The sequence below is a fragment of the Eschrichtius robustus genome, chromosome 17, assembly GCF_028021215.1.
Source record: "Eschrichtius robustus isolate mEscRob2 chromosome 17, mEscRob2.pri, whole genome shotgun sequence".
NCBI lineage: Eukaryota > Metazoa > Chordata > Mammalia > Artiodactyla > Eschrichtiidae > Eschrichtius > Eschrichtius robustus.
In genome coordinates, this window is record NC_090840.1 from 67,693,666 (window position 1) to 67,718,055 (window position 24,390).

The window sequence follows — 24,390 nt, forward strand, 5'->3', positions numbered from 1 at the left end:
TCGATGGACCTTTAGGTTGTTTCCATGTCTTGGCTATTGTGAATAGTGCTGCTGTGAACATAGGGGTGCATGTATCTTTTTGAATTATAGTTTTGTCTGGATATATGCCCAGGAGTGGGATTGCTGGGTCATATGGTAATTCTATTTTTAGTTTTCTGAGGAACTTCCATACTGTTTTCCACAGTTAGCCTTGGGGCTTTTTAATTCACACAGATAGTGTGAATTCAGGCCATAAACCTGGATGAGGGCTGTCTTAGAGCAACAATTTCTCAGGCAATATCTCTCCCCACTCATTCACCCAGTTCCAAGATTAAAAAAAAAAAAAAAAAGCCAAACAACCCTTTACTGTCTGCTTCTGAGAGTGGGTTTACTTCTGGATCTCCTTTTCCTTGATGATATAGCCATTTAGGTTCCCAGCTTTATGTGAGGGTCTCCTAGAAGAGTTCTCTCTTTGGGGGCTCTACCCTTGAGCTTGAAAGGCTGCCAAAATAGACCAGACTCCAGGGGTTGGCAGATGCTCGAGGACAAAGTATGCTTATGTGCTTACTCACCTCTGGATTCCTGCCTTTTGTTAATTTTTGCTTTCTAAGGATTAAAAAAATTTTCTTACTGGTTTAACAATGTATTTTAAGAGCTTTTATATAAATATGTTGTATAGTTTTGTTTTTTTTTTAATGGAAATTTGTTAAGACTATGTAGGCTGTCTCACCTCTATCGGCCTTGGAGGTTTAAGGTGATTTTTAAAACATTCAATACATTTAAAATTAACTAAAATTATGATATAGATAACTATTTATACACATGGAAAGATGGTGGTGTGATGGTCAGTAAGAAGAAAAAGTTACAAATTGTAAAAGGTATGAGCTCGTCATAAAATATTCAGAGATCCCTATATACAGAGGAAATAGTTTTAAACATAGTGGCTATTAACAGTGGCTGTTTCTAGTGATTCTTTTATTTTTCCTTTTGTAATTTTTCATAATGAACATGAATTATTTAGATAAAAATATTTTTTAAAACTATTTAAAAAATTATATAAATCTGAATGGAAATATTTCAAAACTAAGTAGGAATGGTGTTAGGTTTTTCAAAGCCTTTTGAGTATCTTTAATAATTTATCAGCTTTGATTTAAAGCCTTTCTCTTTCTCTCTCCCTCTCTCTTTCTCTGCACACACACACACACACACACACACACACACACACACACTTTTTTTTGTCCTATGGGCAAAATCACTAGGGTATAGGCTTCTATCTTCTGTAGAGCTATTTGGTCTCTAGGAATGAAAGACTTTCCCCCAAATGAGGCTGTTGGTAGAAAGGGAGCAGACGAGGGTAGTTCTCCTTCACTGGAATCTTCCAAAAGTTTGATGGAGTTTGAGGAGCTGAAATGACTTAGATAATGTCTTCCCTGGAAGCATAAAATAGAGGAGCTAATTCCCCAAACGCTTTCCAGCGGATGAGTCTATCATTTTGTATGAATGTTTCCTGGCTGGAATGATTTACCATTTTTTTCCCCTACTACCTCATTTAACTAACTCCAGATGAAGACTCTTACAGCTTTCAACTCTTTTAGAATCTATCTTGTTAATGGGTCTTTCTAGAACTGACTAGAAAAGTGTATAGAGAGAAATTTAGTATGGAAATCAGTAGACCATGAGCTCCAGGGACACTGTAACAGACCCTTTTCTGGGCAAGCGTGCAAGAAAGTGCCATTCCAACAAGACCAACTGTACATAAAAGCAGCAGCTGTCATACAATGACAAAGTTTGGGAAAACAAAAAAAATACACTTGAAACTCCAGGAAAATTTCACTTGGATACATCATAAAATTAGGAAAAAAGGGAAAACTGTGGAAGGTCAGCCAAGTCAACTGTTTTCTTTCAGATAGCCCTGCAGACCTAGGGATGACCAACAGTCATTTTAATTGCGAAGTTCAAATGTGTAAAATATACTCATAAAATTTAAAGGGGAGCTTCCCTGGTGGTGCAGTGGTTAAGAATCCGCCTGCCAATGTAGGGGACACGGGTTCGAGCCCTGGTCCAGGAAGATCCCACATGCCGTGGAGCAACTAAGCCCGTGCGCCACGAGTACTGAGCCTGTGCTCTAGAGCCCGCGAGCCACAACTACTGAGCCTGCGTGCTACAACTACTGAAGCCCATGCACCTAGGGCCCATGCTCCGCAACAAGAGAAGCCACCGCAATGAGAAGCCCGCGCACAGCAACGAAGAGTAGCCCCCGCTCATCGCAACTAGAGAAAGCCCGCGCGCAGCCACAAAGACCCAACGCAGCCAAAAATAAATAAATTTATAAAAAAAAAAATTTAAGGGAACTCCTTTCTGAAAAATATTTTGAGTTAACAGAATTTCAGAGCCTCACCAACAGAATTTTTACTTCCTCTCTATGTGGTTGAGTTTAAGTACTAAATTAAATTGCTGAAAGCTCTTACAGTGTTACAAATGAATATGCATTGTATGCCAGGAGTGAATCTACTTCTTTCAAAGATCAGATGGATAGTTTATTTTGATCATTGATTTGAAACCTCTTAGATGAAAATGCATTTTTGTCCTGTGTTGTAAGAAAAGATTTTGAAATCGTGTTCAATTCTATCATCACAGGTTGTCATAAATTACTTCATTATCACAAGTGCTGACAGATCAGACTTGGCAAGTTCACTGCACAGGAGGTTTGGAATAAGCTGAAGGTTTGTCAGGATGTCTCCCCCAGTTTAAGACAGGGTCCCTGTGCAGATACCTCCTCGAAGCAAGGAATATATCTAACCTTTATGTTCCTGGACCCTCCTCTGGGTTTCTAAATGGAAGTGTTTCATGGTGTTTGAGGAGATCAAGCGAATTAAATATGCAGCAAGTCAAACCCCATCCTGAAGAGGTAATGCTTCCTGGGAATCTGCCATGAACTACAAGAAACCTTTTTCTTATTTGATTTCTTCATGCTTCCATTTGCTTTTCTAAATGGATGATACTGTGTGTTCTTTCTATAACCAGAGTTGTGTGGTGAAGATCATGCATGATAGTTTATTTTAGGAAGCTTTGAAAGCAAAATGGCTATCCCATAAAACTTCTTCTTCTTCTCCCCCTCAAAAACAAGATCTTCACACAGTATTGTGAAGCAATTATACTCCAGTAAAGATCTATTAAAACAACAACAACAACAACAAGATTTTCGGATGAGGGAAGCAAATGAGAAAGGCAGAACTGGATGTTTGAATGATTCTTCTGGAAGTGAAATCTGACCAGATCCCTCTTGTGTTTCGAACTCCCCTTCTCAAGCAGAGTAAAATACAAAGTCTTTGCCTGAAGGCTTCACCATATCTGGACCCAGAGACCTCTCTGATCTCATCCCTCACTGTGCCCATCTTGCTCATTTCTCTTATGCCTCACAGGCCTCCTTGCAGTTCCTCCGTCCTCACAGACTTTGCATTTTTGGTTCTCCCTGCCCTTCCTCCAGTAAGTTCCACCACTGGCTCTCTGCCCTCATTCAGTCTCTGCTCAAATGTCGTCTCCGGGGACTCATCCCATCTAAAACAGCAGTTCGTCCTCTTCCACCTCCTCGTCTTATTCTTCTTTCTATCACTTGCCAATGATGTTTTCTGTCTCTCTCTCTCCATGAGTAAGTTCCAAGAAGTTCCTGCTTCAATAAGTATTTGCTGACTGAATGAATATGGACTGCTGACTAAATGGATGGCTCTGGAGGTTCTGTCACCTTAATCACATAGCCAGCATGTGCTACACATATGGATTTAGGTGGATGACGTAAAACTGATGATAGCCACATGGGAAGAATTGAGGAGGCATAACTGATTAATTGTATTCAATTCAATGTAGCAAACACTTATCCAGCCCCTATTATGAGTAAGGCCATATGCGGGGGGTTGATATTGGCACATCTGCTTCTCTGAAGAAGCCTTATAATTGATTTTTACAAAGAAGAACCAAAGCACAAAGGCGTCCTCAGACAGTTGGGAACCCCGCTTCTGATTCTTTTTTTTTTCTTTTTTAACTTGGTTGCCTGGGGTCTTAGTTGCAGCAGGTAGGCTCCTTAGTTGCGGCATGCATGTGGGATCTAGTTCCCTGACCAGGGATCAAACTCAGACCCCCTGCATTGGGAGCATGGAGTCTTAACCACTGTGCCACCAGGGAAGTCCCACCCCCTTCTGATTCTTGTTGAAATAAATTTAAATTGACAAGCCTTTGTCAAATCCCTACTACAATCAAGGCACTAGGCTGCTGATTAATCCCATTGATGGGCTTCATAAGGGTGTTGATCCTTCACCTTCAAATAATGGCAAATCTGATACTCAGAAAAAAGAATTCAGGACAGCAATACAGCATAAGATTATAGACTTTGGAGAGCTGTATTAACCCAAGTACTTCTAGAAGTGCAAATGTTAAAGCTATTAAAGTTCTACCAGAATCGTGCACCAACACGGCTCATTGATGTGCACTTTTGATTGAGACAAGAAAAAATATATATATTACAAATTAGCCAAAAAATCATATCTTTTCCTCATTATTTTCTGAACATTTAGGACTCACTTTTGTGCAAATACTTATAGTTAATTTCTGGTATATTTTATCTATATCATTTTATATGAGTAAATTTTAAATGCACACATATATATTAGGACTTTGTTATACAAAGGATGGAATAAAAAGAGTGGAGGGTAAAAAGTAGTATCTGGCAGTTAACATCAGCTAACAGTGAGAACCTACTGGGTGCCTGATACTCTTCTAAGGGCTTAATGGGTTAATTAGATTGGATGAATTAATTCATTTAATAGTCACAACATGCCCATGAGGTAGGTACCCTTACCATTCCCATTTTACAAATTAGGAAACAGGAAAAAAGAGGTTCATTAACTTGTCCAAGGTTAGTAATCGTGCCAGAACTCTGTGCCAGAATCCATGCTCTTAACCACTATTATATTGCCTCCCAGGAAGCTTGCATTCTACCCTGGGCAGGTAGGAAAGAAATGTATTAAATATTAACCAGAGTTGACAGCAATAAAAGAGCCTTCTCAAAGTAATCTATGCTTCTTTTTTTTTTTTTTGCAGAAGTAGACAATAATTACTGTAAGAGCTCAAAGGAGGGAAAGGCAATTCTGCCTGCGATGGACTTGACCAAAAATCAAGAATGGCTTCTTCATCACAAAAACCATACTGGAGGTAAGAAATTAGGGAGCAATACCTTTAAATTTTTGAAGGAAAATAATTTCTAAGCTAGAATTCTATGAACAGCCAAACTAGTAATGAAATTTGAGCATAAAGACATACAAGGTCTCAAAAATGTATCGATTGCCCGCCCCCCATGCCCTTGTCTTAGGATACCACTAGAGGATGTCCTTCCTCAGAATGAGGGAATATTTATCATCATCTCATTATCTATATGAGATGGTGGATGTTCACTAAACTTATCGTGATAATCACTTCATGACGTATGTAAGTCAAATCATTATGCTGTATGCCTTAAACTTATACGGTGCTGTATGTCAGTTATATCTCAATAAAACTGAAAGAAAAAAATTAAAACAACAAAAAAGAGGGAGTAAAATTCAATCTAGGAAGATGTGCAAAATTGAGAACAGGGTATCCAGCAGAGGAGAGAACCCCCAGAATAATGACTGTGGTGTAGATAATTCATAATTCAGCTGTAAAGGGCAGCCATCCAGATGGAAGCAGCAAGACTCAGAAGACAAGCTGATTGGAACTGTCAGCACCATGCCTGTTGCTGTTGAACCATCTTTTAACCAGAGAAAACTCCTGGAGAAAGTATCAACCCAAACACAGGAATATACTAAGAAAGAGGAAGGTATGATATCCAGGAAATAGGGAAGCCAATCTTGGAGAAAGACAGAAGGAATTCCAAGTTTGGTAGAAAACGAACGCCAGGATGACAACTGAGCAGCAGGTCTAAAGGAAAACCTGCCTGGAGAAGAAGGGATGTTTAAAAATATTTTGACCTGATATCAGTGACTTTTGGACATTGCACTGAGACGTTATTGGAAGTAGTTGGAAAGATTAGCAATAAGCAAAAAACAAATAAAGCAAAGGAAAAATCAAGACAATTATTAACTTCAGAGAAAACCTAAAAGTAGGAGGAAAAATGATCATCATACATTATGATGCTTTTATGTGAATATTTGCAAAGCATAGGAATGGAAACACTGAATATGGAGGTAAACATCATATTGGGAAGATAAAAGAGGAGAAAAGGGATGGCAGCCTGAAAGAGCTACATCCTCTTCTACCATAACAGGAAATATAGAAATGATGTTTAAAACTGATTATTAAACACATAGCAGTACATACATTATATTGAGAAATATGGAGATTTGAAAATGTCAGAAAAAAACTGCTAAGAGAGTCAAAGGTGATTACTTCTGGTGAGCGGAAGTAATATTTTTTTAACAAGTTTTTAGTATTATTTAAATTTTAAAATTACATATATAAATTATTTTAGTAAAATGGTATAAAAAAAATTAAGTGTCCATGTGGGCTTTCTCAAAAGTTTGGTATCCAAACGACTCTCAGTAAAGATTCTTCTTCTATGGTATTATTATTATTATTATTATTGGAAAGAGTCTTGGCTTATTGTCAGATGACATTGAATCTAGTAATATCTGCCACTGATTCTTTCTGGGGATTTAATGCATGGGATCTCAGTTTCTTCATTTGTAAAGTGAAGGGGTTACCATATATATATATAAAATCTCTTAGGCCTGCTCCAGCCCTATTATGTTATGAACAGGACCTATTATGCAACATGCGTACACTGACAGGTTGCTGTCACACATGCGAAACTTGGCTGCTTTTAAAGTCCTGACTTTGATCTGCGCCATGGAGCCGAGAAGATGAGGAATGTCTTAATCACTGGTTCAAGAACATGAAAGGTGATTGTGAGACAAAGAGGGGATTCCAGCACCATGAAGGACATTATAAGACAATATGATTTTAACCTCTGGAATGAGTCTTACCTTGCAGAGCTGATATATTTAAAATGGGATGATGTACTTGAATGCTCTTTGTAAAGTGAAAATCCTATACAAGCATAAGCTGTATCTCTAGTATTGTTTGGAAAGGGGTCAGTGCACTCTAGTGGGGAAAGCTCTGGCCTGGGAGTTAAAACATTTGAATTCTAGTGTTGACTTTGCCATTAATCCCCCAGGTAAGTTTGACAAACTCTCTCATGTCTTTTATCGCAGCTTCAGGTTTGGTAAAATGAAGATGGACTTGGAGTTCTTCAGTTAGCAGAAAAAGAAATCAGATTTGGCAAAAATAGGGTAGCTCACAGAACTGAGACAAGAGCTTCAGGAAGGCCAGGAGCCAAAGATACTGTGGAACTCTGGGCAGGGCTGATATTCAAACGATAAAACAACAAGAGGGCGCAGGCAAATCGAAATGGATGCCAGTAGCTACGCAGAGACCTAGCGGCACTCAGCTGATACACAGTGTCTCAATCCATGCTGTGACAAAATTCCACAGTCTGGGTAGCTTATAAAGGACAGAAATGTATTTCTCACAGTTCTGGAGGCTGGAAGTCCAAGCTCAGGTTGCCAGCATGGCGGAGGGAAGGCTCGCTTGCAGGTCCCGGACTTCTCGTTGTAGTGAGAAAGGGCGACGAGGGCTCTCTCTAGGCGAGAACGCTAATCCCATCCATGATAAGCATTCCACCCTCAAGAATTGCAAGCAACTCCCAAGGCCCCGCCTCCTAAAACTATCACCTTTGAGAGTCAGGATTTCAACATGTGACTTTTAGGGAGACACAAACATTCAGACCATGGCACAGGGGTTACCTCTTGAGCTGCTGCATCAAAGGGAAAGCTGGCGTAGTGATCCCAGGAAGGGGATGGTGGGAGGACATACAGGGTTGTGGGGAGGCAGCTATTTAGCAACTGGCAGGGAAGTATTTCAATATTTTAACAGCCGGTACAGCTGTATTGGTGTGTTTCTGCAGGATGTCTAGATTTAAGGAGCTATTTATTGTTACTGCAGGCCTCACTGCTAGGATGAATCGAGATAAAAATTTAGCACTTTTTTTCTCCTCTTGTGTCCCACTGCGCTATACTCACATTTGAGGGAGAGGGTGTGTGGTTGGCCTAGTTGCGAGGTCCTGCCCACACTCGGCTAGAGGAGAACAGAGCACTCCGAACGACAGCCCAGCTACAGCTGCATCCAGTGGAGTGGAGGCACTTTCCTAACATAACTCAGGTCTTTGTTACTCTATGGCGAGAATAACGTATTTGACAGCTGGTATGGCAGGGACATCAATCAGTGAGAAGGTACATCAGCCCTTGACTAGGGGGCAGGATCCTGAAGGTTCTCTGATGTGTTGGGAGTTAACCTTTCGTTACCAGCTGTGGTGTTGCAAGATGAGTGCAAATACTAGGAGTCCCAGGGGTCAGCATGGAAGAGGGGGTGGGGACGTGGAGCCAGGAGCCTGGGCCATGGTTATTGCTTATAGGTGTAGCATATTATTATCAGTACGAACCTTCTGTAACCAAAAGAAGGGGGAATGGATAGGCTGAGGAAAAATCATAGCTGGCTATTACAGAGGGGTTGGAGTAGAACTGCAAACAGTTCATGGTTTGCTGCTGAGTGTATAAGGAAATGTGTGGTGGTATTTTTGATTTTCACAATGGTTAGGAGATGGGGAGGGTGCTACTGGAATTTGGTGATGGAATCAGGAATAATAAATGTTCTACAATGTCTGGGACAGTCACGCCGACCTATCCAAAATGTCAAAGCACCTCTGTTGAGACAGATTGCAAGAGTTATCAGTAAGGGGCTGCTGAAGAGAGGAGAGCCCTATGCCTTGGGCAGAAGGGAGATAAAGTCATAATTTGGGTGATATAGTTGCCATTTATTATTTAGTATGGATTAGGTCCATAAACACATCTGTCATTTAATCTGCATGACTACCCCCTGAGATATAATTAGTTACTCCCTTCTTATTATACGCGAGGAGTTAGGCTCAGAGAGGCAAAATAACTTCACCGAAGTGAGACAAGCAAGGGGCAGAGTCTCTTCAATTCAAGTGTGAGTTCAAAATCTTCCTGCAGGGTTTTAGGCGACAGGGAGGAGAGGGGCAACTGGGTGTGTATGGAGTCCTTCGAGAGAAAGAAAATCACATTCATGACACAAACTCAGGATGAAATCCTAGGAAGAGTTGTTGAGTCCTGGAATAAATTACCGTGGGAAGCTGGAATTTTTGGATATCTTTGAAAAGGCCCCCTCTATTTAAAAATCCTTTTGGAGGTATTTTTTTTTAATTTTTAATTTTTTAGATTGAGAGAGGAGATCATTAGAGGGGTCTTCTGGGCTTGTTTCTATGATTCAGTTCTCAGTATTCTTCTGAACTCCGAGGGATGACCTTAAGATAAATGTTGAATAAACACTCCCTTGAAAGGGCTGGAAATTCACCAACAACTGCAACTAAGTGGAAAACTAATTAAAACCAGCCATTCTGATTCAACATTAACTGAAATTTATCAGCCTATGTTGAAAGTGAAATAAATGCAAGAAGTCAAAAGTTTAAAAGATGAAAGAAGGATGACTTAGAATTTTTTTAAAATAACATTTTAAATCATAACAAAATCAATATACATTATCGTATAAGATTTTTATGGAATATTCTGCTTTCTATTTGCTGTATATGGATTTTTGCACGTATATTTCACATTTTAAAATCATCAGGGAATTCCTCATTTCCAATTATCTATAATTCCATCACAAGCACTTTTTCTCACCCTTTGCCTCAAACTTTATGCTAACACGCCACTACCTCCCCCAAGGGAATTACACGTAAAGCTAAGCTTACACTAGACATCTATATCTTGTTAAAAATGAAGAACACAAGAGTAGATTTTATTAGTGAAAAAGGGGGGACAGAGTATGATGGTAGTAGGCACTCGTTTGGGGGTGGTCAGAGGAAAGGAGATCTAACTGAAGTGGTAGTTTTCTCCAGCTATAAGTACTGAATTTCAGGAATTCTGGTCCCTCCGTGTCAATCTAGGATGGACGGATAGCTTTCCAGTTCCCGCCCTATCTCGAACTCCCAGTCGCAGACACCAGGTGGCGCTCGCATGCTCGCAGCTCAGCGAATGGAACCCTCGGAATTAGGCCCTGTCTGCTAAAAAGTCGCGCTGGCTGCCCGACCCGGGAGAATCACGTTCAGTGAAGCGCGGAAGCAAAACGGCGCCTAGCTCGGGCCCTGTCCTGTGGCAGACCTGAGGCCCGTTCGGAAAGGGACCGACAGACGCAGGGCGGCCGTGAGAGCTGCAGAGGGCCCTTTGCACTCCAATCGCAGGACAAGCGGGGAAGTTCAGAGCGTGGACAAGGTGATGCGAATACCAGCAAATTCGGGGAAAGCAGAGGAGGTGGCTTCGGAAGGTTAGAATATCCGAAGGACCCCCTTGAAAGGGGGTGGATGGGTCACAGCCCCTCTTTCTGTATTCTGGGCTGAGCAGGGTGGTAGCAGGTTCGGGGACCTTTTAAGAGCACCGCCTGCCCTTTCTCTCTTCGCCATCAGCAGCCTTTAACGGTGGTGAAATACCCTCTGCAGTTTTCCAAGGCGAGAGGGTATTTTCTCACAAAAGTGGCTTCTTGATAAACACTTAGTTTTTATACCTCCCAGCCCCCAACATTTGTGCGCACACAACAAGCTGGATTGTAAAGACGCCGCGGGAGGGGGTGGGAAGCTGTTCGTGAGGTTAAAAAATGAGTAACGAGGATGACTTTCCAAGGGGGCCCAGGGGATGACCGCGCAGGGCCGAGTCCCTGGAGACCTGGCGCGGGGCTCTGGCGCGCCTCGTGGGCTTCACAGCTCAAGCAGAGCCTCTCGGAGGGTGGTCTGCATGTATCAGAACCACCAGGGTGTTTGATAAATGCAGAGTCCCTGGCCTCAGCCCAGACCTGTTGAGACAGGATCTCTACGAGGGAGCATATGCAGTTTAAGAAGTCCAACCACCGGACGCAGCCGACATTCGTCCTTTTAAACACCAAAAATGTCTATTTCAACATTCGCAGGTGATTCTCCTGCACATTAAAGTTTGAGCATCTCTGCTTTGGCATTTTATAGCCCTCGTTCAGAAGAAGGAAGGGAGGAAGGGTACCCCTTGTTTTTTGGGGGTTTTTTGGTGGTATCTTAGTTCCCCGACCAGGGCTCGAACCCGCGCCCCCTGCAGTGGAAGCGCGGAGTCTTAACCACTGGACCACCAGGGAAGTCCCAAGGCAGGCTACCCCTTTATAGCGGGTACCGGCCCCCCGAGCGCGGGGTCCTTGACGAGGCTGGTCTTTGGGAATGGGGAAGCGGGCACGCAGCACCTGCGTCCGCGAGGGCTGCAGACCTCGCAAAGCAGCCAGCCGCACGCTAGCCTCGGTGCGAGTGGAGGGGCAAAAGCGGCTCTTTCCCGGCACCGTTCACCCGGCTGCGGCCCGCACCTGGGGCGGCCGCCAGGTCTGGGCTGGCGCGCCTTTGGCGCTGGGCGGGCCCCTCAGAGCATCTCTAGTGGGGCCGGGCTGGAGGAGAAGAGGAGGAGAGAAGGGGGGGGGGTGCGTTAAGGATTTAGGCCTGCCTCCCACCTCCCCCCGCAGCCACCTTCCGTTCTATAATTGGCTGCCAGCGGGCCTTCCTTTCCTCTTATCTGATCCCGGGCGCCTAGCAGGAGGGAAGCTCTGGAGAGGAGGAGGCAGCTTTGAGCGGCCGGGGGTGGGAGCAGAAGCGGGTAGAGGAGAGGGAGAGGGAGAGAGGCTAATTGAAAGGGGCGCACGGCGGGAAGCGCGCGAGACCCGTGCGCCGCCAAGAACCAATTCGCGGCGGAACTTGGATCTTCCCTAGGCACGGAGAGGTCCCCTACCTGGGCTGGAATCTCATCCTGCACAGGTCAGTTCCAATCTTTCTCTGCTCTTCTTTCGGGTCGGCTTTGAAAAGTCTACTCTTGAGGAAGGGAAAGTGGAGAGGGCGAGCCACCTGCAGACGCCGTGCAATTCCATGGACCTTCTCTTCACGCGCGCCTGGGATGGCCCGGGGACGTTTGAAGTGTGATGGGAAGGTGCACCCGGCTGCCTCTTCGCAGGGGGTCACTGGGCAGAGAGATTGGAGGCACTGCGTGATGCAAATGTAGACAGTGAAGATGCCCTGGGTTGCTCTCAGGAGCTTTCCCCCTTGTACTTGGGCGCTGTGAGTGCCCGGCGGGAAGGAGCGGGTTTGGCTTCGAGACAGTGGAGACTCCAGAATTTCCAAGTAGAAGGGGCTTCGTAAAGGCGACCATTCCGTTGAGAAAGGGGCTTAGGGATTGTTTTGGAGAGCTGTATGTAAACAGAAAGCACGCTGTTTTTATTTAGATTGTATTAAGGGTCGCTTGGGAAAACAGTCGATGGAGACCATGGGGTACGAAACTCACCTAGATCCCCGTGGGTGACCCGCGCTGGGGACCAGGTGCTAGCGAAAAGAGGAGGAAGCAAACGGAGTGCCTCGATGCAGGATGTTGGCAGTAGTCATAGCTCTTCCACGTAGTGATAGCTCGTCCACGCCAGGAAACCCGGATGCTTCGCGCGTTTTACTTTGGTGTCTGGACCCAGGAGGTTGCAGCTTTCAGATGCACCACCAGGCTGTGGTGCTGGAGGGTCTTCTCTGCCCTGGCTTTTCCAACCCCCCCATCCCCCCACCCGCCCCCTTCATCCCTCTGAACTGCTCGCGGCTTCAAGCGCTCTAGTACGCAGCGCCTGGGCGGAGGTGCATCTGGCCGAGCTTGGCTTTAGCGTGCACAGCGCACAGTCAAGACAGGGTTAGGGCCCGGCCAAGGGGAGCCGGCGTTGTGCCACTGGAGTGGCCTTAGTCCTAAGCAAGGGTCTGAACGCTGCCTGCAAGTACAGGACACGGGCACTCTGATTCAGGAGCTGGGTTCTTGGGTCCTCTGTGGGAGGCTCCGCCCTGTGGCGCGCGAAGCTCAGCATTGACCCGGGGTCGCGCATTGTGCTTAGGCTTTCGGCTTGTCCTTAGGGCAACTGTGCAAATGGAGCTTGCGTGCAGCTCTCACAGCGGCCTGGATCTGCCCCTCCCCCTCCCCGAGAACTACTTCTGGAGCTACAGCTGAGAGACTCACTCCCTCTGGAAGTTTTGGATTCCCTTCTGGAAATTTTGGAGAGTCAGCTGCCTGCAGCAGTAGAAGGGGGTGGGAGGGGGCAGAAACAAAGAAATATGAGGATAATACATTGGTGGCTCTGTGGGGAGCAGAAATGAGAAAGAGTTTCCCCGAAACTCCCCTCTTACAGGCTCTGGGGCTCCTCAGCTACAGAGAGTCAAGGGGGGCCCTTCCTGGTTGCGGCATGTGATAAAGAGGCCCTGCTCACATCCAGCAAACCGGCTTAAGCTGGATGCAGTGGGGAGAGCTGGTGGTGTGTTTCTGACAAGGTGGTCCAGTTCTGCCCACAGAGAACTTACTGGTAAATGTAAAATGAGTGAATGAATTAATGCATGGATAGCATTTGGATTTTGAGTTGTTTCAAAAGAGCAACTTGGATGGATTTCCTTTGAACCTGGTCCCAAGGGTGTGGTTACTGTAAGATAGACTTCAGGGTAGTATTTTTTTGAAGAAACAGCTTTATTGAGATATAGATCATATACCACACACGTGTGCAATTCGGTGGTTTTTTAGTATATTCACGGAGCTGTGCAACCATCACCACAATCAATTTTAGAAGATTTTTATCACTCCAAAAAAAAAAAAAAAATTCCGTACCTATTAGCAGAAACTCCCCATTTCTTCCCAACCTCGCCCCCCAAACACCCTTGGCAACCACTCATCTACTTTCTGCTGACATTTCATGTAAATGGAAACATACAATATGTGTGTGATCCTTTGTGACTGGCTTCTTTCACCTAGTAAAATGTTTTCAAGGTTTATCCATTATGTACAGGATACTCTCTCACTAAGCATTGGGCATCGCCTGCTTCTGCCTGGGGAGCCCTGAGCCAGGACAGACCTGAACCTCCACTACATCCCTGACCTCCTGGGGGTCCCTTTGAAAGGACAAGAACCACACCGGTGAGGCCTCTCAGTAATTCCCTGGGAAGGATTCCTTGGAACCCATCAGGATTCCTGGAGCAGTTTTGGGCAGGTCCCAGGCTTTAGGATTGATGGGAGGAGTCCTTTGGCATTTTTCCTGCTGCTAATGGTCCAGCTGTGGATTTCAGAGAACTCTGGGCCTTCCATGAAACTCTTGGTTTTTGGAATCAGCCAGGGCTGGCCTTAAAGAAAGGGCTGAGCAAATTCGTATGATTTGAGGGGCACTGGAACAAGCCCCAGCCCAGCAAAAAAGGGCTCATTGGGGTACATTCCCTTTGACTCTTAAATACTTCCTAGTGTCACCTAGTAATACACAAAGATCTTTTGCCTGTTTTGAGCTGAGAGTCTTTGCAATTATGTGACTCTAGAGCCACATTTGCTGTCGTTTTAATCCAAACTCAGCCAAATGACTGCTGTTTTCCAGGCCAGTCGAGTGTAACCCAAGGTTCCTTTAAAGGACAAGGGCCTTCCTGAATTGTTGCAGGCTGAGGTGATGGTGTTTGGAGCTAACAAATTATCTGGGATTATGACAGTCTGTAGAGAACAAATGATAAATGACCAAGGGGAACAGTGGGATGGGTGGGGTGGGGGAGGGGAGAAGAGGAAAGTTTAAGGGAAAGGGACAAAAACAAACTTCCTCTTTGACAGATTTGCCTCTGATAGCGCTGGACGGCAGGAAAACAGTCTCTTCTTGTTTCTCCTTCTCTTTGGTAACTAACTAAATAAAAAGTGGCAGGGCCCCAGTTACTCTTCTATATAGAACAAGCCTTGTGAAGACCAAGCCTTATCCTGTTCTAGTGGGGAGATGGGTGTGTGTAGTCGAGGAAGTGCTGGCATGTGTTTCGAGTCCCTGTTGGGTACCTGCCCTTTTCTTTTTCAGAAACACGTTTAAGCCCCCCAGTTACTTGTGGAAGTAAATATTCTCCTTCTTTTAGAGATAGGATCACTGAGCTTCGGGGATGTAAACTACCTCGCCTGGGGTTGCAAAGCCAGCAAGTGCCAGATACATGATTAAGAAAAGTCTGTATGAGATTTGAACCCAGACCCCATTTCTCCGTCAGCTTCTTTGGTGGGGAAGGGTGAAGTGACCCTTTACTTCAAGGGTGTGTGACTGTAAATGGATGACATCAACTGAGGCCATACAAGTCTGGGAGCTGAAACGGAGGATGGAAGGCAGAGAGGTGTGGGTGAAATCTACACTTGCTTGTTGTGTGCCCCTGCCCATGTTCCTTAACCTCTCTGGGCTTCAGTTTTCTCTTCTAGAAAACGGGGATAACATAGCCACCCTATGTTTTAAGGCCTAAAATGATTTAGTACAAAGTCGGGAACACAAAACTGGTTTCTCTTGTCTCCTGCTTCTTTTTCCTTCTTCTTCCCACATTTCCTCTTTTCTCTTTCTCTGCTCCACTTTTTGAGGGGATTGTGACTAGAAAGGCACAAATTCTCAGGAAATTCTGAGAACTGAGTGTCTATTTAAGTTGGGGCTTCGAGTCTAGACTCCACATTTCTTCAAGGTAATTGTTTTAAATTTAATTTTTATTTTATACTTCAAGGTAATTTTTTAAAATCAATGCTCTAGAAGAACTTTTCTGCCAGTGGGCCTTTGTTGGAGCTCACCGGCAAGGGTCCCTAACTTTTAATTTTAGGGAGCAGTGTTTAGTCTTTTTCCTCCCAGAGATAACCTGGGTTGTTTATGAAAATTGATCCAGAGGGAGGCCAGGCTTGGCTGAGTTCATCTGAGTTTCACAGGTGGTGTCTATAACTAGAGGTGCTCGGGGGATCTTTTACTGGATAAAGATTTCCTCCTCAATGGCTTTCTGTCTGCTTTTGCAAAGGGGAGCACACTGAATTGATATCAAAAAATGATGTTCTCCTGTAGGTTTAGAATGGAAAATAAAGATTACTACTGTAGGAAACACAGAAGGAGCATCTGGCCCATACTTGGAAGATCAGGGAAGCCTTCCTAAAGGATGAGATGTCTACACTGAGACGTGCAGCTGCCCTTTATGCTGCTTGTAGATAGAGAGTTTATTTAAAAGCAACTCTCATTTCTTTGACCAAGAAGCTATGTCAGTCCTTAAAAAAAAAAATGGCGGGTAATAGAACATTCCTGAGTCAAGGAGAGTCTCCAATTTGCCATACTTTTGGAGTGGCTCTGCCTTCTGCCATGTAGGACTTACAGCAACCTAGTTTAAGACTGAACAGTTACATTTCTGAGGGTGATCTGCAGACATATCCCTTGCATTTGAGCCATTCACTGGGCTGCTGTGATCCTACATGGGGTCTTTCTGTGAACTAGAAAAAGGTACCTCTGGGCAGACCCATGCTATTGGGAGAAGAAAACAGTATCCTTTCCTCTGGAAAACAGTTTTGCATACAAGTTGGAAAGAATGTCTGCTAATTTCAAGCATTACTTGCCCTAGGCCAATTGCAAGTTGTGCAGTGCATCAACTGTGAACTGTACACATCAGCCCTGGTCATTCCATCATTGATCATTAAATCAATCAATATTTATTGATTGACTGTCATGCACTTTGAACTTTTTTGATTATGGGTTAAACTACCCATCTAGATGTATTATGTTACCCAAGACAAAGGAAGTAAAGTTACTGGGGCCATGAAGTTAGCTGGAGAGTTATAATGGGATAAGAGGCCAATGCAGTCTGTTGGAGATTGATCACTCTTTCTAAAGATTTTTCAATTTTATTAATATTTTAAAGAAGCAAATTTTGGCCTTGTTAATTTTTACTAATATTTATTTTATGTATTTTTGGTTTTTATGCTTATCTTTATTAATCCCTTTTCCAACTTAATTAGGATTTTAATTTGCTCTTCTTTTTTTAGCTTCTTTAAGTAGAAAATTAGAACATTGATTTTTAAATTTCTTCTTTTTTTATGTAAATATGTCTCTCTAATCCTTTAGTTGCATCCCACAAATTTTCATGTGTTATCTTTTTATATTTTTTCCCTTCCAACTATTTTAAAAATTTGCATTGTGATTTCTCCTTTTACCCATGGATTAAATAGAAGCATGCTGTTTAATTTCCAAATATTTTGAATTTGTAAAGATATTTTATTATGATTGATATCTAATTTAATTCTGTTGTTGTCAGAAAACATACTCTGCAAACTTTGAGTCTTTTGGAATTTATTGTCTCATTTTAGGATGCAGAATATGACCTATTTTATAAGAAATTTTTTTTAAAAAGAATATTCTGCAGTTTTTGGATGTAGTGTTCAATAAATATCAATTACTAGTTGATAGAGTGGTTCACATCTTCTATATTCTTACTGATATTTTGTCTAGTTGTTCAATCAGTTCCTGAGGGGATTGTTAACATCTCTAACTTTGCTTATTATTTATTTCTTTGGTTCTATCAGTTTTTGCTTTGTGTATTTTGAAACTCTATTATTAAGCGCGTACTCATTTATGATTGTTAACTTTTCTTGATTTATTGACCCTTTATTCTGAATTGTCCAGAACTTGAGGGACGTTTTTTTTCTTTTTTTTAATATTTATTTATTTATTTACTTATTTATTTAGGCTGTGCCAGGTCTTAGTTGCAGCACATGGGATTTTCATTGCCAGGTGTGAGATCTTTTAGTTGTGGCATGCAGGCTTCCTAGTTGCGGCATGTGGACTCTTAGTTGCCGTATGCATGTGGGATCTAGTTCCCCAACCAGGGATTGAACCCCGGGCCCCCTGCATTAGGAGCACAGAGTCTTACGCACTGGACCACCAGGGGAGTCCCGAGGGCCATTTTTATGCAGAGTTGATTCCCCCTACTTGTGGCTCACTCTTTGCTGACGCACTCCTTCTCAATTTCCAGTCTCTGGCATTCCTGAACTCTTCTACCCTTTGACACTTCATGCTAATAAGATTGTGGCTTTCCACTTGATTTCTAATCACAATGCCATGCACAGTGGGGAGTTCTTGCAGGGGGAAAAAAGGCTAGTCACCAAGCTAATAGTAACACAACTAGGTCTTTATTTCTAAATTAGAGTTGTTTTCTCCTGTGTCCTGATGCTAACAAGAGAAGAGTGATAACCACTGACTTCCTCTAGGGCTTGTTTTTATGTAGACCTCATGAACTAATCCTGAAAACCCTTTTGGTTATTCTGGGTGTAAGGAGGGTGGTATTTTCACTAGAGAGATGAAATAAGGAATACTAAACATGTCAACACACTGGGCTAAGACGTTAGCCCTGTTTTTAGTCTTTGCTTTCTTATCTGTAAATCCGTATGACCTAGATCATCAATTCACTGTAAAATTCTCCTATAAAATTCATATCAAAGTATTAATAATGTAGAGTCCAGAAAGAGTTCAGACTTAAAGGTCATTTTGTCCAGTTCCCCTGCCCACAAATCGAGGAATCTCTTCTATAACACCTCTCATGGGTAAAACTTAGCCAGCTTCTGCCTCAGAACTTCTAAGAAAAGTGAAGAAGGCATTCTAGTTGTTAGAGAATTTTTATATCCAAATCCGCATCTCTGTGGCTCGGTCCATTGATTCGAGTTCTATTTGCAGAAGCTGCACAAAATAATCTTGTTTTGTCTTCTATGTGGAAGCCCTTCAAATATTTGAAGACATCCATTATGTGCCTCCGATTCTTATTTTTCCTAGGCTTAAATCATGCTTAATCATTCCCATTTCTTTCAAATCTTCTTTGCATGGGCTTGTTAACTAAAACTGCTAAGTCTTCTTTTTAGTCAATGAATTGCTCTTAAGTCAAATCTTCCAGATCTTCAGATGGTTGATTATTTTGAACCTGTATAGAGCTGTCATCTGGAAAACGATAAAAAATGGATAGGAATGTAATTAGAAAAGTTTAAAGTAGTTCACCCATGCAAATAATTGTGCCTCTGTCATTATTTGGATCTTCCGTTTTTGCCTAAACCTTTATGCCAAGTTAGTCCCACAACCTTCATTAGATGGTGGAGATAAAGTGTTCTTTTTTTTTAATATTTATTTTGGCTGCACTGGGTCTTAGTTATGGCACGTGGGATCTTCGTTGTGGCATGTTTAGTTGCGGCATGCAGGATCTTTTAGTTGTAGCATGTGGGCTCTTACTTGTGGCCTGAGGACTCTTAGTTGTGGCATGCAGACTCTTAGTTGTAGCATGTGGACTCAGTTGTGGCATGTGGACTTAGCTGTGGCATGTGGACTCTTAGTTGTGGCATGCAGACTTCTTAGCTGCGGCATGCGGACTTCTTAGTTGCAGCATGCATGTGGGATCTAGTTCCCCGACCAGGGATCAAACCTGGGCCCCCTGCATTGGGAGTGCGGAGTCTTACCCACTGGACCACCAGAGAAGTCCTGATAAACACTTCTTGAGTCTTTTCCTCCTTTAGTATCTACCCAAGTAGTAAATTCATTGATGATTATCATTCCCTTTTCCTTTGTGTCCTTGCAGCCTGTTCCTAACATGTTACTAGTTAGAACTTTTTGAGAGCTTCCTGTGTCTCTAAGTACATTATTTACATTATCACAATCATCCTGTCAGGCAGATGTTCACTTGCACATTTTACTGATAAAGAAATCAAGTCATGGAGTGGTCAAACTAGTTAGTCAAGGACCCCTAGCAAATTATTGGCAGATCTGTCTTCCTAGCTCCCAGTTTTTTTATTCATACCTCCAGTTTGTGCTAACTCTTTGTTCTATTTCATACTTATTTCATTTAGCTTGGCAATATATTTGCTTGCAGTCTTCTTTTTCAATAAAACTGTAAGTGAGTTGACTGAAGGCAGGGATCATATAGTATGAAATTTTGTATCTCCCTTAGAGTAGAGAGCTTTGGTTACAGAGTAGGACTCTCATTAGTGATTGTTGGAATGAAGATTCTGATATTACAAATAACAGTCTCTCTCAGGGCCTGGTGTGCCAGTTGGCTGGCAACAATTTTGTTTAAGTTTATGGTTTTTTGTATGTCAGCACTGACTGAGTAGAACATTATCCAAGGTTTGGGTATATATGTGTGTAAGTCTGTGTGTGTGTGTGTGTGTGTTTATATGAGTAGTTTACAAAAACTTTAGGATAAATATTTTAAGGGATTTTGATAAAACTGGCTTGCACAGGGGCTTTGCTCCTTGTTAAACTTAGTTGTATAAATGCGATTAAATAAAACAAACATATGAAGTAGAAGAAGGGTCAATTAGTCCTAATGGGGATAGTTTTAAGTTACTGATTACATAATCCCGTGACAGTGTTCTGAGAAAACTTGTACTAAAGATTATCAACTTTCCCCAAATTGGGTTTATACCTTCCGAACTTAGAGCTAGATAGCCACTTCTAACATGATGTTTTTAAACCAAAAAAAAAAAAAAATTTAAGACAGAGTTATTTGTTTTGTGCAAGGTTTTAGGCAAAGTTTCAACAAATTAGGCTTTGATATTTTGGTAAATGTTAAAATATCTCATGGCACTTTAATAGGAATTGGGATTTTTTTCTTGCCCCTATTTTACTGTCCAAAAAAGAGACTTGGCAGAAAACCTTGGGAAAACTAAAATTCCACTTCTCCCAATATGGTATTACTCATCCTAATTTAAAATAAACAACAAAAAAGGAAGAATTTAAAGATAAGCTAGGGCTACAGTTTTTTTCCATATAAGTAATACGCAGTTTTCAAAAAAGGTCGCCAAGATTAGGGTAGCACTAATTCATTGGTTTGTTTATTTATCTATTTAAATTGTGTGAAATGCAGATTAACTTCTAATGTGGCATGTTAAGTATTGCTTCAAAACACCTGGACACAGGAACTGCAGTGTTTTGATGAGAAAGAGAAAGACTATTGGACTGTGGCTTGTAAAAGGACTTTCTCTACTATGTTAACATAGTATTGTGTGATATCTGATAAAAGTCCCTGATCTTAAAGGGCATGCCAAAAAGACAAATTGTTTTCTTACCTCTCCTTCCCTTTGTCCTGTTCTGGATGAAACCTGTGGTTATGTTTGGGGAACAAAATCTTAGAAAGAATATTTCGTTTGAGTTGAGAGAGTGATTCTACTTCTGTGGTTTTCTTTGGGTATCACGGTCTTGATCATGATAGGGCTGACGCCTACTCCCCTATCCTTTCAAATCCCCTGTATTCAAGCCTTCTGTATACAAAAGAACAAAAGAGTGATTCACATTCCTTTGGATAACCCACCTGCTCTTGTTCTACTTGCCTGGGTGGGGTTAGGGTTCTCTAGATGCCTCAGGGCCTTTCCCCCTGTATTTTATCTAAATTCACTCTCCATTTGTCCCATTTCTTCTGTGCTCTGACAAATAGTTGGTTTATTAATCTGTAATAAATTAATAATAAATTCATCCAGACTAAAATGCCATATATATTACATACAAAGTAGTCACTCAATGTGTTGCCTATTCCATTGAATTTTAAGGGGCTTCCAGTATGTGAAAGTCTTAATTTAAGAAAATATTCTTTAGTAATTAGCATTTTGGAAGTATGGTAGGCTGGTTGGGGGAGATGTTTTTTGGATCCCTAAATACAAATGAATACATTCTTTAATTTTTTTATAGGATCTTAACTTGATTATTTCTATGATTATCAAAGCATGTGGATCTTCCTTTAATTGGCAATACAAAAGAATTGCACACTAGACTGTCACTGGATATTATAAAAAGTGGTTGCCAAAAAATTTTTTTAATGAATGATTGCTTGAAGGAATATAATTAATTTATTCCTCTGGACATACTGTATCACTCTGGAATAAAACCAGAATAAGTTTAAGTACATGAATCATATTGAATCATATTGTTTTGAAGATTCATAGAATTATGCTTTGCTACCTTCACTGAAATAACTCTTGGGTTAAAAAGGAAATTAAAGTTTGTATGTTGCTGCCAAAGCATATTCAGAGAAAAATTATGGCCTCCAATAAAGAATATTACATTAATTAAGGATTAAATAAACAAAAAGAACAACAAAAATTAAAAACATAAGAGCAGGACTTCCCTGGTGGTCCAGCGGGTAAGACTACACTCCCAATGCAGGGGGCCCGAGTTCCATCCCTTGTTGGGGAACTAGATCCCACATGCATGACGCAACTAAGAGTCCACATGCTGCAACTATGAGCCCGCGTGTTGCAACTAAAGGATTCCGCATGCCAAAACAAAGACCCGGCTCAGCCAAAATAAATAAATAAATAAATAAATAAATAAATAAATAAATAAAATAAATATTAAAAAAAGAGCAGAAAAGCAAAGATAAATACAGAACTAAATAAATTAGAAATCAAAAAATAATATTGGCAAATAAAAAAAACTATTCTCAAAAAAATTACAATCTGGACAAATATATATAGCTTATCTATTTCGGAGAGAAAAGAGAAAGTCAGAAACACATCACTTTAATACTGATAATGGAGCTATAACAAGAAAAGATAGGTTGTAATTTGAGAGATCACACAACTCTGTGCTAATCAATTTGAAAATCAAAATTAAAAGAATAACTTTATGGGAAAATATCCAAACTAGAACCAAGAAATAAAAAAGCTAAGTAGATTTATAAATAAGGCAAAATATATTTTTAAAGTTGTGTAGGAATTAGCTTCAGAAAGGGAATAGGCCCATATGATTTTCTCACTCAAATTATTCATAGGCTATCATAGAGTAGATCATTCTCATGCTACTTAAACTATTATGGCACAATAAAAAAATGGAAACCTTTCTAACTTTTTTTAATGAAGCTAGAATAATCTTGACACCAAACCTTTTAAGAAAAGAAAACTCTTAGTCAATTTTGGTTATTAACATAGATCCAAAAAAGCAGCTATACAAAGTCAACATGATATAAAAACAATAATATACTGATACAACAAAGATCAGTTAGCCCAGGAGGAGGGTGCCCTGAGGAGTCTTTAGACTCTGGAAAATGTCTGATTGGCAGATGTTAAAGGGATTCTTTGGTAATCCAATGCGTCAGTGAGCTGCACAGACTCAGTCCAGGACTGAAAGAATTCAAGCCTGGGAGTGCTCTGCAGAAGGCTTACATTGCAGACTGAAGGTGGACATAACCTTGGAATCCCTCAGACACTACATTGCTCAGCTCTTGCCTCAGAGAGATCTGGCTCTCATCTCTGAAGACTTCAATATTGTCTCAGTGTTACAGGAACTTTGGAAAAGCAAGCAGCAGCAAAGGGTTGCACTCCCAAGTGAAGCCGCAGTGGTCTACAGGTCCATGTCATCCCCTAGACCTTCCTTTGTGAGTTATGTGACCCTCCCAGGGGGACACTGTTTTGGCAATTTTCAGTGCTGCTTAGGTAGAGCTGAGGCCTGAAGGGATGCCGCTAAAGTTGTCCCAGTCAACTCCTTCTTCAGTGAGCTGCCCTTTAGAAGGATCACACCAAAGAATTCATTATGGAAAGTATTCAGGAAACAGTTGCGGCATCAGAGGCACACTAGATGCGCTGATGACTCCAGCGTCTGCATCAAAGCCTATGACTCCATGTTAGTTAAACACTGGGACAACCATGTTTATTTCAAGAGCTGATGACCGTTTTCCAACTATTGCACTGGAAAGGAAGCCAAAAAGCCCTTTGTGAAACAAAGCATTCCTGACAAGAAGTCATCTACTATTTCCAGTATTCCCTGGATGAGAAGATGAACAGCCACATGGTGCTGGACTGGATCATGGAGGAGCGAGGGTCCTTGAAAAAGGAATCCTTTCTCAAGAGCAATGAATGGCCTTGGGGGAGTTAGAGGAAGCCAAGAAAGCGTGATAACTATGATTTTACATAGAAAAGAAAGAAATCACTATCTTAGCCTTGACTGAGATCTACAGTGGCCTTCACACTTCCTCACCCAGAGATGATCGGCTGAGCCTCAGAGCCCGGTGTGGTATTGCTAGCAAGGCCAGGCCCCAGGTGCCCCCAAGAAAGGCAGAGACCAGATCCTAACATGTGAAAGCTCACTGAAGTAGGTCATCAGAGGTTTTAGCATCTATAGCTGCTACCTGAAGGCTGTACTAATCCTCCTACTCATTTTATTCGCAGAATCTGAGAATAGTAGGACTCACTCTTATAGGACTCAGTACTCACTCAGTGCAGTTTTCTAATTAAACTCTTCAAACTGAAAGGATGGAAGCAGGAATGTTTGAAAAATATTTCCCAAGACTGGCTCCAGCCTAAAGCCTGGCTGACATGTGCTTCACTAGATTACATATGTTGTTTCAAAGAACGTGCCAGTATAGCATCTCTCAAAAGAACAGCAGCCAGGATTGGGAAAAAGTAACATGATAGCAATGTTACAAATACTTGGATTAAATAAGCAATATTGATTGCTTTAAAAAACATGCAAGGGTCAGAA

The 24,390-nt window shown here is 41.9% G+C and overlaps 1 protein-coding gene and 1 pseudogene across 5 annotated transcripts in view; both read left to right on the plus strand.

The window, feature by feature from the left end:
* Positions 1-10,180: 10,180 nt before the first annotated feature.
* Positions 10,181-24,390, plus strand: part of COL14A1 (collagen type XIV alpha 1 chain) — a 242,711-nt gene continuing 228,501 nt past the window's right edge. For 3 of the 5 annotated variants that reach the window (XM_068525320.1, XM_068525323.1, XM_068525324.1), the window contains exon 1: positions 10,181-10,355. The gene's annotated coding sequence lies outside the window, so the exon portion shown is untranslated. Of the gene's footprint in view, positions 10,408-11,726; positions 11,900-24,390 lie in introns of those variants that run through there. The other 2 variants (XM_068525322.1, XM_068525321.1) reach the window with 2 other exon arrangements.
* LOC137751061 (protein limb expression 1 homolog pseudogene) lies at positions 16,174-23,981 on the plus strand (annotated as a pseudogene).